The sequence below is a fragment of the Acomys minous genome (assembly GCF_964271855.1).
Source record: "Acomys minous genome assembly, chromosome: 11".
NCBI classification, from domain to species: Eukaryota; Metazoa; Chordata; class Mammalia; order Rodentia; family Muridae; genus Acomys; species Acomys minous.
In genome coordinates, this window is record NC_140492.1 from 98,899,729 (window position 1) to 98,907,100 (window position 7,372).

A 7,372-nucleotide genomic window follows, 5' to 3' on the forward strand; every position below is an offset into this window, starting at 1 on the left:
CTGTTGCCTGTTTTTCTGTCACTTCCTCCTGGCAGGGCTGCCTTGCCCCGCCTCAGTGGAAGAGGAGGCACTCAGTCTTGACTTGATGTGCTGGGAAGGGTTGGTGAGGTGGGGTGTTGGCGGGGAGGAAGTGCTTTCCTTTTCTGAGGAGTAGGGGAGGATGGAGGGGGGAAGAGGGAGGAGGAGTGGGACCAGGAGGAGGTGAGAGAAGGGCTACAAGTGAAAAGTGTAAAGTGAATAAATAAATAAATAAAATATGTATTTATATCCAGGTCTAGGATTACAATCTAAGTGGCCTGCTGAGAGAAGGAACTTCCTCCGCGATTCCTTCAAAAAACACCAAAAACCCTTCTGATTTTGGGTTATGCACCATCCATCTTAATGTATCCTGGTTCCTTTTAACATGTAGTAGTGTTCTCTGTACCAGTAGAACTACTTAAATTTGTCTCCTTCCACTCCCATATTTGAGTAAAATGAACATCTTTCATGGCACTATTTATCTTTGACTTTGGGTCCTGCCTATCACCTTGAGCTAGGGACTTGGAGAGAAGTGACAAGCCAAACAACTCTTCGAGTTAAACCACAAAGGCTTCTACAGACAGACTACAGCGAGTGTCTCAGGTTCAGAGCCAGGAGCCTTATCAACTGAACTATCCAAGCCTCCACACACCAAATTCTTTTTAGCCTTCTTCCACACCAGTGTGACTGTGGATCATGTACAGCGTTTTGAGAGCCAATATAAGAAACCGAAATCAAACCAGGCATGGTAGCACATACCTTTAATCCCAGCACTCGGGAGGCAGAGGCAGGCGGATCGCTGTTGAGTTCCAGGCCAACCTGGTCTACAAAGCGAGTCCAGGACAGCAAGGGCTACACAGAGAAACCCTGTCTCAAAAAACAAAGACAAAAACAAAAACAGATCAAGAAACATCAATCAATAGCTAGCTGTTACTACACCTGTTGTTATGGTTTAAGTCTGAATAGCCCTCAACAGGCTTTGGCTGACAAGGAAGTCCGTGGTACTGTGCATTAACATAGTGATGCCCCTCAGTCTAAGCTTCTGATATGACTATCTGCCATGACACCTAACTAACCTCATCCTGTATAGCTCGATATATTGAGTCTTTATTTTGAATATGTTCACTGAGTAGTAAATATAAATAAGTCTTTGAGCTCTTGGGCAAAAGGGGAGTCCAGAGAAACGTTTACTTATTCATTTGGTGGCCCTGAATAAAACTGTTCTCTGTAGGCCCCGGGCTGGGCAGGCAGGAAGGGCAGTTGGACTGTGTCATAAGTTTGTTCTTTTTACTGAGCACAGACCAAACAGCTTGCAAATATCTCCCGTTGCCTCTCATTAGAAAACAACGGAGCTTGGCTTTTAAGTAGTGCATCCACATAACAGCCTTAAAGGCTCTTATTTTGGAGCATGTGTTGCCAGGCACTTACATTCTCTACTCTGCCTCAGAGAAAGCATGCTGAAATTTTATTAGCTGCATTAATTAGAAAAAAAATTGTTGAAATTTATAGCATTGCACTTGTCATCTTAAAGTAAGATGCCAGCGAGTTGTGGTATCTGAAGATTCTGGAAGCATGTTTGACCACAGCCTCTGTGAACTCAAGTGTTGTCTGCAGACTCTCCTTGATAACCCTGGTCCTAGCTGCAATACTAGACCCAAGGAAACCCTTTTTAATAGTTTCCCCCCCAGCACTAATTGATTTTCAATACATGAGAAGCCAGCCTGTATATACCTAAAGGGAGAAAAACAGCCAAGGGCTACTGCCAGGCCCTGGGAGACATCCTTGCTTCAGAATTCTTGTTCCGTTTGGCTGCTTTTCTGGTGCACACAGCTTTGCAGCATCCACGGAACCCTTTTCTGTTTTCTTCCTTCAACATCCACTTCATACTAAATTCGAACTCTTAAGCCAAGCTCCCCTTCTACTGAACTGGACTCTCTTGGAAGAGGGTGTCCAAACAGAGTATCACCCGGTCCTTAGGCTGTGCTCTCAGGAGGCAGGGCAAGGCCCAGAGAACAGCTGTGCAACTGTGTTCTACTCGCACACAGGGCAGGCCACTCATACCTGGGCTTTCCCTGGACAATGCCTTCCAAAGCCAGGCATCCTCCGCTATATCATGCGGATGATTCAGAGGCAGTGTTATTAAATTACCTTCTAATGAATTGGCTCTCGGTGTTACGGAGCCAGATTGCTGGAGGCTGAGTCCCTTGATTGTATGATTTCGTTATTTCCCCCCCAGTCTAAGGAGCTGCAATCATCTGCAAAGCCAATGTGGGAAGGCTGGCGACTAACACTTAACCATTTCTAGTCTAGGTTCTACACACGCCTGTGCTCACGTCATGGGTTAAAGGTGAAATTGCGAGAAGGCAAACTGGAAAGTCTTTACAACACACTCATCCTCTAAGAGTTGGCAATGCTCTTTGTGTAGAAGCCATTCCGTAAACACCGTCTGACTGGAAATGGTTTTCATTGTGTATATTCAAGTTTACAGAGAGGTCACCGAAAGCCCACTGTCCCTCCCACTAAACGCACTGGAATCTATCCTCAGGCCTCGGTTTGCCTCAGGTCTTATCCAACTCAAGCCGAGACGGAGGAAACCATCATCTATGGATTGGAACAGCATGTACCTCGGACCCTCCTTGAGCATATACAACTCATCTATCTTTCTCAGAAGGACCATTTGCTGTGAGATCAGCTCACCCTCCCCACCCCCCACCTCATCCATTGTCACCCTCTTATCTCAGAGGAAGAGCTCCCTTTGAAAGCCACCTCAGCTTGAGCACCCGCCTCGGTCAACTGTGTCCTCTCTGCCCCTTCGGAATGTATGTGTCCTCTCCCCTGCTGACCGATACAGTTGATGCTCTCTGTCCTGCTCTGAAAATAACTTTCCCTTGATTCAGCTTCCCCCCTTTCCAACCACAGCCGGCTCTGTCCTCCTCATGACGAAGCTTTGCCACCTCCTCCTTTCACTTCCCTTTCTCTCTTCCGCACATCGCCATCTGCCATCTGCCTCCAGCTCTCCAGAACACCAGCTCTCATAAAGGTTACCAACAGCCTCCCTGCGACCCAGCCCACGGCGTGGGGGGGTGTGTATTTTTAATTCTTAGCCTTCTGTTGTTCTTGGCTTTGCTGTCTGTGCAGCCCACCCCCCCCACCCCCGCCCCAACCCCTACCCCTACCCCCTGCCACCTTTCACTCCAGCCCTCTGTGACTTCCTGGCTTTTCTCCCTAACCTCCCTCTGCCTCTGATGTGTGCTCGCCTCCTCGCCAAATGTGCGTCCTACCCCCTGGCTTCTGTTCTTATTCTCCCTGCTTCCTTTCCTTGGACTCGCAGTTTCACATGACTTAGGCCTTGTCTTTGACATCTGACATACTTCAGTCGTAGAGTCTGTTTCTTCTACTCTGAACTATTAAACCTTAAAAAAAAAAAAGTCATCTTACCCATCCAAACTTCTGTTCTCCTTTCTATAAAGTCAAGGTAAATGATATCGAGGGTATTAATAAAGATCGCCCTTTTATAGCCGTCGCTCCAAGCCTGCACAGAGCTTGGCCCAGAACAGATCACTAGTAAGATCAACACAGAGCAGCTATTACTGTTTTTCATTGTGACCTGAGGTTGATCTCATCTTTTCTCCTGGCTTCATCTCATGTGTTTGCCTCATGATGAGCTTCCCTCCTAGTCCCGCTGACCTCTCCTCCATGCACCATCCCACGCCTCAAGCCACCTTCTAGACATCTTCTCTGATGTGTGCGCAGGACCTCGGACCCCACATCCTATTACTGGCTGAACCGTGTCAGCCTTCATCCCGTCCATAGGACAAAGTCTCATCTCAAGAGGGAAGTCTCTTTGGAGATGGGGCCCTAATCAATCTGACTGATGATCTGAAGAGGAAATGAGGCACAGGGTGATATCAGTGGTGTATGCACACTGTGAGAAGACCATATGAGAGGAGGGCAAGTAGGCTGCCATTTGCAAGCTATGAGGAGAGGCGTCACTAGCTTCACTCAGCACTTTGGCTTTGAACTTGGAGCCTCCAGAACAGTGATGAAGTAAACGTCTGTTGCTTGAGCTGTACAGAAAGTGGTATTCTGTTATGGTAGTCCTAGCTAACTATTACATTCCAAGCTGACATCGCTGCATCTTCTTTTAAAGGTAAGCCCTTTATTTTGGTAGATCCCTGCTTCTTCATCCTCCCTCAAAAAGCCACAGCTAGCCAGTTTCCAAGACCTGCTGGATTTGACTCAGGTATAGCGCCCAGCCTGTGTGTTACCGCGTTAGCTCAGGACTGTACCATCATTTGCCTGGTCTATTACGATGGCCTCACACTTGACGTTTCTCTCTCACCGCAGCTTTCTCCACTTGAGTCCACCCACCACGACAGCTGGGTTAGTCACTCTAAAGAGCACAGGCATGCTTGCAGGTGCCTTCAGCTGGTCCTTCATTAGCTTCCCACTGCCAGGCACTTTGCCAGACACGGAAACTCTCCACAACCTGGCTCCAGTTTACCCATCTGCTATTACCTTCCTTAGACTTGTATTTAGTCAAAAAAAAAAAAAAAAAGCTTACTGCTCCTGGGAAAGGGCTCCCCCTTTATGATGACTCTCTCATTTAAAATGGCTTTCTTGGGGCTGGAGAGATGGCTCAGAGGTTAAGAGCACTGGCTATTCTTCCAAAGGTCCTGGAATTCAATTCCCAGCAACCACACGGTGGCTCACAACCATCTATAATGAGATCTGGTGGCCTCTGCTAGTGTGTATGCAGCCAGAACACTGTGTATGTATGACAAATAAATAACTCTTAAAAAAAAACTATCCAACACACAATTCTTAAAAATAAAATAAAATGGCTTTCTTTTTCTTATTGCCTCTCAGCATCACCATGCACCTTCTTCCTCTGATTCGTACAAGAGACGGTCTTTGTATTGAGACTTTCTGACAGTTTCAGGACAGACAGATATGTCATCTGTGTGTCATTCCTATCTCTCCTTGGCTGTAAACTCACAGAGAGTGCCAGCGCCCAGCACAGTCATAGGCATATACAGCACTTCCCCGGCCGTAACTGAATGGGTAGCCAGGCGCTAAAGACAAGTGGCCTTAATATCCTTTTTTTTTTTTTTTTTTTTGTGTCACAAAAGGGTTATGAAGCAAGGTGAATTATAGGTCTCTATTTATTCTGGAATTTAAGTTCTAGAAATGAAATAAGTAATTTTTTTAAAAAAAATAAGAAATAACAGTTAAGAGGCAGAGTACCAGGGGTGCTGTCATTAATATTCAGCCACCATTGATCATCTTCCTCTAAAAACAGTCTCCCCCCTATTGGTCACCCCTGAAGAGTGTCCAGCTTACAAGAAGCACCTGTGCTGTCTTAACTGGCCTCCCTATCCTCCTAGGTGATCCCCAAACCAGACAGACTTCTCCCCTTCCTTGTGAACATCCATGGCAGGTTACAAAGGATGTGGAGACAGCTCAGGGGTGTGCAGGGTAGGATCTGCTCTGATTGCTCCCCTCTGACAACCCCTTCTTAATCCTATAACATCACAGCACTCTGCTTTCTATAAGGCATTCACCTACGGGGCTGATGTGTCTGGATTCAGTATGCATGCATTATCAAGGATTAGGAGAATGGACACAGTTCTTCGGACTACAGTGTACAGTTTTCATACAAGTGGACAAAGAGTGTGTCCCCCTGCACCAGCCAGGGACTCAATCCCCAGGTCCAACAGGGCTTCTCAGAGGTAATTACACCTTGGCTGTTTTGCTATGGCCTTCAGATACTACGTGTTATGACTCGCTTTATCCATCCTAGGGAAAGAGATTCTGCCAAGACAGTTATTAATTCGCTCATCTATTTTGGCAGAGACGTGATTTCACGTCTATTAAAACACGAAGACGAGCTTGTCCAATTAAAGCTTTAAAACAAATACTGGAAACACCCAAGATTCAAAGAGGTAAGATCACATACTTCCTGGTTAGACATAGCCACCAGTCCTGTGGGTATCACTTCCCTTGCGTGCAAAGTGGCACAGCAACTGCTCCTCTCACCTGCTGTACTTTATAGCTCAATTAATGGATAAGCAATTTGAAAATTAGCAGGTGCTAGATATCACTTACTTCCCATGTGTTTTTATATATAATACCTCCATGCTTTCTTGCCTACATGTAACAGCTCCTTGTCATTAAGTTACTCTGTGCCACTTGCTTAGTCCCCACTGTCACCACCGGGTCTCTGCACGCTAGCAGTGAGTTGGAATGTGATACGTTTTACTATGTGTCTAATTCATGACAATATACGCTCACTGGATTGGCTAATCCTTTACTAATGTAACTTGCGCTGTGCAGTAGTCAGATTCACGCTTTTCAGGTCTGTAGTCTTTCTGTGCAATCTTCTGAATATAAGGGACCAGCAAGCAAAAGATCTAATGGAATGGGGGGGTGGGGGAGGGGAGTGTACGCTATCTGTATACTGTGGCTGTCTTAGTCCGTGTTCTATTGCTCCAAAGAGACACCATGACCACAATAACTCTTATAAAATAAAGAATGTAACTGGCGCTGTCTTACAGTTTCAGAGGTTTAGTCCACTGTCGTCACGGCGGGAAGCATGGCGGCACGCAGGCAGACATGGTGCTGGAGAAGGAGCTGAGAGTTCCACATCTGGATCCGCAGGCAGCAGCAAGAGAAGAGATACTGGGCTGGAGCTTTTGAAACCCCAAACCACACCCCCGGCGACACACTTCCTCCAACAGGACCACGCCTCCTAAGCCCTCTCAAGCAGTGCCACTCTCTGATGACTCAGCTCCACACCCATAATAAGCCTCTGGCTCATCTATAGCTTCTCCTCTACTCCCTAACAGCTTTCTTGGTTGTTTTTTTTTTGAGTAAATCTTTTTTTTTTTTAAAGATTTATTTATTTAAGTATACAGTGTTTCACCTTCATATATGCCTGCATACCAGAAGAGGGTACCAGATTTCACTATAGATGGTTGGAAGCCACCATGTGGTTGCTGGGAATTGAACTCAGGACCTTTGGAAGAGCAGGCAGTGCTCTTAACCTCTGAGCCATCTCTCCAGCCCTTGAGTAAATCTTAAGTTAGGAGATGGAACTACTTGGTGGCACAAGATTTCCCCCCGCCCCCCAAGTCAGGGTTTCTCTGGCTAGCATTGACTGTCCTGGACTCGCTTTGTAGACCAGGCTGGCCTCGAACTCACTGGCACAAGATTTTTATCAGAAGGTCCTGGGATTAAATCTATACTCTTAATACTTAGGATCCAAGTTTCAGTTTCTTCTCATTGTAAAAAAGATGCAATAAAGGTTTATTATCAAATAAATTAGATATTTATGAGGATTTTAGTTATTTTC

The 7,372-nt window shown here is 46.0% G+C and overlaps 1 long non-coding RNA gene across 2 annotated transcripts; it reads left to right on the top strand.

Annotated features, from left to right (window-relative positions):
* Positions 1–3,124: 3,124 nt before the first annotated feature.
* Positions 3,125–6,710, top strand: LOC311609545. 2 transcript variants are annotated; one of them, XR_014783418.1, is made up of 4 exons: positions 3,125–4,168; positions 5,575–5,750; positions 5,822–5,963; positions 6,576–6,710. It is a non-coding gene; the product is annotated as an uncharacterized lncRNA (long non-coding RNA). The 2 variants fall into 2 exon arrangements; XR_014783419.1 differs by having other exon boundaries at positions 3,126–4,168; positions 5,873–5,963.
* The last annotated feature ends 662 nt before the right edge of the window (positions 6,711–7,372 follow it).